This window comes from Octopus bimaculoides, chromosome 1, assembly GCF_001194135.2.
Source record: "Octopus bimaculoides isolate UCB-OBI-ISO-001 chromosome 1, ASM119413v2, whole genome shotgun sequence".
NCBI classification, from domain to species: domain Eukaryota; kingdom Metazoa; phylum Mollusca; class Cephalopoda; order Octopoda; family Octopodidae; genus Octopus; species Octopus bimaculoides.
Genome location: NC_068981.1, coordinates 183,887,848 through 183,896,859, shown reverse-complemented (window position 1 = coordinate 183,896,859; position 9,012 = coordinate 183,887,848).

Below are 9,012 nucleotides of genomic sequence, written 5' to 3'. Positions count from 1 at the left end.
AAGAAGACTAAGAGAAAAAGATGTTTTATATGACACATTCTACCAGTATTCCAAGTTTCAAAGTGTTTCGTTAATGAAAAATGTGGCCCCCGTTTTAAAAAAGATCCGCACCGCCATTAGTCGAGCAAATCGACCCCGGGACTTATTCTTTGTAAGCGTAGTACTTATTCTATCGGTCTCTTTTGCCGAACCGCTAAGTGAGGGGGACATAAACACACTAGCATCGGTTGTCAAGCAATGCTAGGGGGACAAACACAGACACACAAACATACACACACACATATATACATATATACGACAGGCTTCTTTCAGTTTCCGTCTACCAAATCCACTCACCAGGCTTTGATCGGCCCGAGGCTATAGTGGACATACGCAAGTGAATGTGTAAAAAACAAAATTGGAATTTTGAAAGAAGTATCTATAAAACTAGTTTTTAAACACCGAATGACCATTGGGGCCCACCAGAGTATAGTAATAATCAAAGGGGTACACAGGTACAAAATGGTTGAAAACTACAGGTTTAATCGAATAAGTCAACCCCAGTACTTATTTTAAAAACTGGTTCTTATCCTATCAATCTCTATTGCGGAACGGTTAAGTCACAGGAACGTAAACAAACCAACGTCAGTTATCAAGCAGTGTGGGAGAAGCAATCAAACACATACACACATTCATATATACCGTATTTTAACGTGTATAAGGAATCCCCTAATTTTGGGGCTTACAATTTGGAAAAAAGAGTTTTGTAAGGGATTATAATACTATCCATGTATAAGAAACTCCCATATTTTTTAACCTAATTTTTGACAAAAAAGGGTTCTTTATACACGTTAAAATACGGTATATATACTGGGGATGGACAAAATAATAGAAACACCAAGCATCATAGCATCATAATTTTTAAATATCTATAAAACCGTCAAAAGCTTGTTTATTTTTATGTTTTTTGATTTATTATTAGTGTTGCTTATTATGTTTTGCTAGAATTACTGTTTCTTTTCAGATATCATCAGAAAAAGGTAATTAAAAATCATTAAAGCGACAGATTTATCGGACTTTCAAAGAGGTCAAATTGTTGGTGCTCGTATGACAGGCGCTAGCGTCACGAAAACAGCCGAAATATTTGGTGTATCAAGAAGTACTGTCTCGAAAGTAATGACAGCCTTTGAGAAAGAGGGCAAGACCTCCTCGTCGAAACAAAACTCCGGAAGAAAACCAAAACTTTCAGATAGGGACCGTCGGACTCTTACGCGAATTGTTAGAAAGGATCACAAAAGTACAGCTCCCAAAATTACTTCAGAGCTTAATGACCACCTCAAGAACCCAGTTTCCACAAAAAACGGTTCACCGGGAGCTGCACAAAGCCGGATTTCAGAGAGGGCTGCAATCAGAAAACCACTACTTTCAAAAATAGACTTTGCAAAGCGTTTAGAGTGGAGTAAAAAACTACTGAATTGGTCCCTAGAGCAGTGGAAGAATGTCTATTTTCTCGGACAAGTCATCCTTTATCTTATTTCCGACTACCAGCCGAGTATACATGTGGAGACAGCCAAAAGAAGCATTTGACCCAGACTGCCTTCTTCCAACTGTTAAACATAGAGGAGGATCTGAGGTCTATATCTTGGAAATTCGCCGGCCCAATGGTTTCCCTTCATGGCAGAATTAGTAGTCAAGACTATTTAAGCATTTTATCTGATCAAATTCATCCTATGGTTGTGGAACTATTTCCCGAAGGAAACGCAATCTTTTGGGATGATAATGCACCAATTCACACGGCTAAAGTTGTTATTGAATGGCACAAGGAACATTCTAGTGAAGTTGAACATCTTATCTGGCCACCACAGTCCCCAGATTTCAATATTATTGAATATTTATAGTGAATTTTAGAAAAATAAGTAAGGAGTCGATATCCTCCACCATCATTACTACAAGAACTGGAGACTGTTTTAGCTGAAGAATGGACAAAAATTCCTTTGGAAACAATTCAAACTTTGTACGAGTTTATACCTCGTAGAATTCAAGCTGTAATTACTACCAAAGGCGGTCCAACCCCATATTAAGATAAATTTGTTTGAAATTTTAAGGTGTTTCCATTATTTTGTCCAACCCCTGTATGTGTGTGTGTGTGTGTGTGTGTGTGTGTGTGTGTGTGTGTGTGTGTGTGTGTGTGTGTGTGTGTGTATGCAACAGGCTTCTACAAGTTTCTGTCTACCAAATTCAGTTACAAGGTATTCGGCGTCCCGGGGCTATAATAAATAAAAAAAAACACTTGTTTCAGGTGCCACGCAGTGAAATTGAACCCAAATTGAACCCAAATTCACAGGTATGTAAATAGTATGAGATCATTGGTTTTGTTTCAATGTTTTCAACCGGTTTATTTTAATTTTATGAGGGCTTTAAGAGACTTCGGTGGGAGGTTTGACAATAGAATGTCATCTGCAGGCGAGGGGTTTCCCAATCGTACTCGGTCGTTCGACTTGCTAGAAATAATAACCAAATCACCAATAAACTTTCACGCTGCCTCCGTAAAAAAAAGAGGTGACCTTTACTAGGTATACAAAAGATCGCGGTTGGATTGCTTTTGATCATAGAAATACTGGCTTGGGTCTAAGCAACAACTATAGCAATTATATCTTTGAGGCATTGAGGGAACAAGTACGTGCTCGTTCGACCTGCCAAAAATAGTAATCAAATGTTACTATATTTCTGTTAAACTACACAGTCTTAGTTTCAATTGATTTCTTTAAATAATAAAGAATTTTGTTCGTATTAAGCTGGTGTTTGGAACAAAATTTTAATGAAAGGTTTTAGTTTTGATCACTTCAAAATAGGAAACTTGTATATTGAAGCCGGGAGGATTTCAGGCGCAGTGCTGTTGTGTGAATGTCGCCGCGATGGTGTTGTTTTAGGTCGTAGTGTAAAATCATTATGAATTAGACTGGGCTGCATGTGATGTAAACAGGAACTAAACTTGCAGACATTTTATAATATATTTATTTGTGGTCTTTCCAATGAAATATTTTCCCACACCACGCCAATTTTCCTCACCATCAGTTGTAATTTGACTATAGACATTTTCAAACCACATTGTATTTAGTCAGTGTTTTCTACATCTCTTTGCAAATGTCTCCACCAGTGGTTCTGTCATACATGGTCCTCCCTGAAACTTGTTGACTAACAACTGATGACAACATTTGTAATGTCCGTGATGGTGTCGGTTCTGAGATAGATGTGGCTGTACAGTCAGATTGAAAAATATCTGAAATATTTCGTGTGTTGTAAAAACATAACTAATTTTATTGCACGTAAACCTCAACAACAAAATCTTATTTTGAACTCCCAAACGGGCGATCTTTCGGTACGAGTTCCTAAATATCGGCCTTTTCCGTAAAAAGTGTCTTCGGCGATCTTTAACAAAGATCGGCTTTTCCGTAACATCCGCACGATCTTCACTACGGTGTTAGGGTTAGGTTTTAGTGTCAGGGTTAGGGTTTTAGGGTTAGGGTTAGTGTTTAGGGTTAGGGTTAGGGACGGAATTCTCTAACGCAAACCCTAAAACCCTAACCCTAACTCTAAACCCTTCAAAATAAATCGCGCTCTCTGTATGTCTTTCGCTGTTATGACGTCGTTTCCCTGTTTCTCTCCAACACTTTTTACGGAAAAGGCCGATAATTAGGAACTCGTACCGAAAGATCGCCCCCAAACGCTATATGAACCCTGATTTAAAAGAAAGGGACGAAACATTGCAATATTTAATTTAAAAAATAACGGCTTTTATACTTTTATACTTGTCCAACGTCATGGCGAAGACGACGCAAAGTGTATTTTGTCTTCTCATTGATAAATTGTGTGTATAGATGGGGATATGTCACTAATGGTTTAGTGGCGGACGCTGATGTTATGTTCAGAACCATTAAGCTAACCTGGTTTCCCGCCAGTTACGATGACAACTGTTTCAATTGATCCGATCAACCGAACAGACACGTGTATCCTTATAGTAGTTCTCAGGGAGATTCAGTGGCGAAGGTAAAGCGCGTGCAGACCATCCATCAAACGAAAGTGAAGCATCCGGCATTTTTAGCTTTTTCAAAGCGAAGAGGTGATGATGAGTGGGCGACGTGAGGGAAGGGGACCTTGAGTGTTTCTTTAAGAAAAATTAAAATTTAAAATAACAAAAATATCCAGGTTCGTAATCTCTGTATTTTTATACGTGGATTAAAAAGAAAAAAAGAATTCCAGAAAAATGTTTAAATTAAGAATTTTTTGTGGTGGTGGTCGTGGTGGTGGTGGTGTGTGTGTGTGGGGGGAGGTTTAAAATTTTGAAAATGTGAATTTTGGGCAAAATTGTATTCTCCTATATCGAAAACAGAAATCCGAAAAAAGAAAAAAATTAGACCCCCCCCCCCCCATCGGAAATGGGTGGTGTGCATGGAATTTTCCCTTTGCCGATTTAGTGTGACACAATGTGACAAGGCTGTCCCTTTGAATTACAGGTACAATTCATTTTTGCCAGCTGAGTGGACCGCAGCAACGTGAAATAAAGTGCATTGCTCAATGACACAAGAGGCTGTCAGGAATCGAACTCACAACCTTACGATCGTAAGCCGAATACCCTAACCACAAAGCCACGCGCCTTCACAACACTCGGCTGAAGAATAACAATAGTAACAGCGGCGGCGGCGACGGCAGCAGCAGCAGCAATTAGCAAGGGAGCAGCCGTCAGGTCAGATTGGTTAATACAGATATCATCTGTTGGTAGTTTAAAAGGAAACCGGGATAGTTCAATCGTAGCAAGGATACCTTTGATCAAAGACCTGTCTGATCTTTGCTGCCCTGAGGCTAAACAAGAAGAAGAAGAAGAAGAAGAAGAAGAAGAAGAAGAAGAAGAAGAAGAAGAAGAAGAAGAACGAGAAGAAGAAGAACGAGAAGAAGAAGAACGAGAAGAAGAAGAAGGAGAAAAGGAAGGAAGAAGATTTGGAAGAAGAAGAAGAAGATTTGGAAGAAGAAGAAGAAGAAAAAGAAGAAGGGGAAGAAGAAGACGAAGAAGAATATTTGGAAGAAGAAGAAAGAGAAGAAGAAGAAGAAGAAGAAGAAGAAGAAGATGAAGAAAGAGAAGAAGGAGAAGAAGAAGAAGAAGAAAGAGAAGAAGGAGAAGGAGAAGAAGAAGAAGAAGAAGAAGAAGAAGAAGAGGAAGAAGAACAGCAGCAACAACAACAGCAACTACTACTACTACTACTACTACTACAACAACAACATACAGGCATGGCTGTGAGGTTAAGAAGCTCACTTTGCAACCGCTCGGTTTCAGGCTCGGCCCCCCCCCTGCGCGGTGCCATGGGCAAGCGTCTTCCACTATAGCCCCAGGTAGAACCCAATATCTTGTGAGAGGATTTGGTAGACGGAGATTGAAAGAAACCCGTTGTCTTTGTAGGTATGTACACGTGTGTGTGTGTATGTGTGTGTGTGTGTCACTGTCACCGCTTGACGATCGGTGTTGGTTAGTTTACGTCCCCGTAATTAGCAATTCGGCAAAAGTAACTGATAGAATGAGTACCAGATTTTAAAATATGTACTGGAGTCAATTCCTTCGTCTAAACCAGAATTTCCCAACCAGGATTTCCCAACCAGGGGTACGAGATAGCATTGCAGGGGGTACGAGCAGGGCCGGATTTATAGGGAATCAAGGAGAGCAATTGCCCCGGGCACCTTTATTCTTACATAAATTATTACTTTTAGGGGTGAGAGAAAATATTAAAAGTTTTTAGGGGGCGGGGCATAAAAAAGGTTGGGATTCACTGGTCTAAACCATTGGTTCTCAACCATTTTTTTTACCCCTATGGATCCCTTTGATTCCTCTTATATTCGGACGGACCTGTAGTGGCTTCATACAGGCATAGCGTTGATTCGATCCTCGATCGCCAAATTTCTCTTAATATTTCAACAGCACTTTTCTCACGGCAAAACAATAATTTTTTCTGTGAGTTACAACAGTTACATTTGCGAGATGCTTTCACTAAGTAGAATAATGTCTTTGCCACTTGACCCTTCTAACCTCTTCTAGGTCACCAAAAGCTAGAATAGAGATAACAGACCGCCAACGAAATCTAGTGTTCTCAAGAATACGTCTATCTTTCTGGCTGGTTTTGGATAGTTATAAAAAGAACTCCGTAAGCCAAAGTCTGGCTGGCCGGCTGAACAAAACGCCGTCTCTGAAGGAAAAGGCGCAAAGAGACAACTATGGTAACTCACCAACGAAACAGTTGTTTCGTCCCACCACTCTCACTCTCACTAACTCACTTTCTTTTCTCTGTAACATTACCATATCTCTCTATATGTACTACTATGAGATCGTGTACACACATTCTTTACCTTGCATGCTTTACGAACTGTGTTTATACTATTACACTAGCCTATCCGCCGTGGTATGGCTTATAAAGTAATGGCAAATAAATATTTCTTTACAACTTTGATCACTGTTCTTTCTTCCATCTTGCACACTGGCAACCAACACCTTAACAACAACCGTTACAATTGGTGACCCTCAACTGCAGCGAATACCGACCGTTACAGACCCTCATAGCCATTCAATGTTTAAAAAGTCCTATAATAGTATTAGGAATTGTATTAAAAAATTGTTAAAATATTTAGTGTATCGTAAAAGTAAAACCAGTTTATTACTCTTTTACTTGTTTCAGCCATTTGACTGCGGCCATGCTGGAGCACCGCCTTTAGTCGAGCAAATCGACCCCAGGACTTATTCTTTGTAAGCCTAGTACTTATTCTATCAGTAATCTTTTTGCCGAACCGCTAAGTTACGGGGACGTAAACACACCAGCATCGGTTGTCAAGCGATGGTGGGAGAACAAACACAGACACACAAACACACATACATATATATATATACATATATACGACGGGCTTATTTCAGTTTCCGTCTACCAAATTCAGTTTATTGCGCAAATTTTAACAACAGAATCTTAATATGGAGCCCCAGGGGTTATATGGAACCCAGTTGAAAACCGTTAGAACTAAACCCTTCAAGGTGGTGGTGCCCCAGTATGGTCGTAGACCAGTGACTGAAACAAGTAAAATATCAAAGATAAGAGGTAGTTACGGTTGGAACATCGTCTATCATAGGTCTGTTGGATGATGACTGACCTGGGGTCAAATACCGCCGCCTCAGCCACCACCACCAACAACAACAACACGTGCACAAGTTTATATTTCAGGAGTTGAGGCTTAAGTTTGTTATTGTGTATCCCGAGTCAAGACCCCGATCCAATGAAAGCGACTGGTGGGTGATGCGAAAGAAGGGTTTAAGTTAATCAAACAGCTGTCATCTCTCTCTCTCTCTTATTCCACATAGGTAATCCATCCCTGTTTTTTTTTTATATACTTCTCCGGTCAACGAAGAAAAAGGATTTCAACCACCACCATCACCACCACCACCACCAGCAACAACAACAACATCGCTGTTACTGCCGCCATCATCAATGCTGCCTTTCCCACCATTGCCAAAAAAAAACATCATCACCACCACCACCACCACAGCCACCATCACCACCGTCGCCGCTACCACCACCACCACCAGCGCCATCATCACTAATACCTTCTCCACCATAGCCATAAACACCACCATCACCACTATCACAGCTACCCCCCACCCCGCCTCATCGGCCATACACCAAACGTTATCTCCGCCATTACGACCGCAACGACACTCTCCTCCCCCTCCATCGTCTCCATCATCATCATCTCGCCACTACAAACACCACCACTACCACTATCACAGTTATAACCAAATGCGACCGGATTTACGCCCCCTTTGTCATTCATCATCACCTTCATATCCACCACCATCATCGTCTATCAACAGCACCATCATCATTAAATAGCTCAATCACTCAAATCTCTCAGACATTTTGTCACCATTGTTTTTCTCTCTTCCTCTCTGTCTATGTCTCTCCAATTCTCTCTCTATGTTACTCCCTCCCTCCCTCGCTATCTATCTATCTATCTATCTATCTATCTATCTATCTATCTATCTATCTATCCATCCATCTATCTAGCTCTATGTATGTATGTATGTATGTATCTATCTATCTATCTATCTATCTATCTATCTATCTATCTATCTATCTATCTATCTATCTATCTATACATTTATCCCTTTCTCTCCCTCTCAGACACACACACTGTGTCGCTCTCTCGCTTCCCTCTCTCTCTCTAAAAGCCAATCACATAGGATTGGCCATTGAAAAGGTGACTGCTCTGGCGGTGCTCCAGCATGGCTACAGCCTTTGGGTTGAAACGCATAAAAGAGTCGCGGAGTAGATAAAACAGGTGACAACTGATGAAGGGATTGTTCTTTATGTTGCCTGTCTCGTTTCTCTATTTGTTGCTTTCGTTATTCGAAAAAAAAAAAAAAAATTCATTTTCCATGAGAAGCATATTTCCTCTAAGGAGAAAATATATTAGGCGCAGGAGTGACTGTGTGGTAAGTAACTGGCTTACCAACCACATGGTTCCAAGTTCAGTCCCTCTGCGTGGCACCTTGGGTAAGTGTCTTCTACTATAGTATCAGGCCGACCAAAGCCTTGTGAGTGGATTTGGTAGACGGAAACTGACAGAAGCCCGTCGTATGTGTGTGTGTGTGTGTGTGTTTGTGTGTCTGTGTTTGTCCCCCCATCATCGCTTGACAGCCAATGTTGGTGTGTTTACGCCCCCGTAAATTAGCGGTTCAGCAAAGAGACTTAAAGCAAATACGAGGCTTATAAGTCCTGGGGTTGCTTTGTTCAACTAAAGGCGGTGCTCCAGCATGGCCGCAATCAAATGAATGTGTGGTAAGTAGCTTGCTTACCAACCACATGGTTCCAGGTTCAGTCCCACTGCGTGGCACCTTGAGCAAGTGTCTTCTACTATAGCCTCGGGCCAACCAAAGCCTTGTGAGTGGATTTGGTAGACGGAAACTGAAAGAAGCCCGTCGTATATATGTATATGTATGTATGTGTG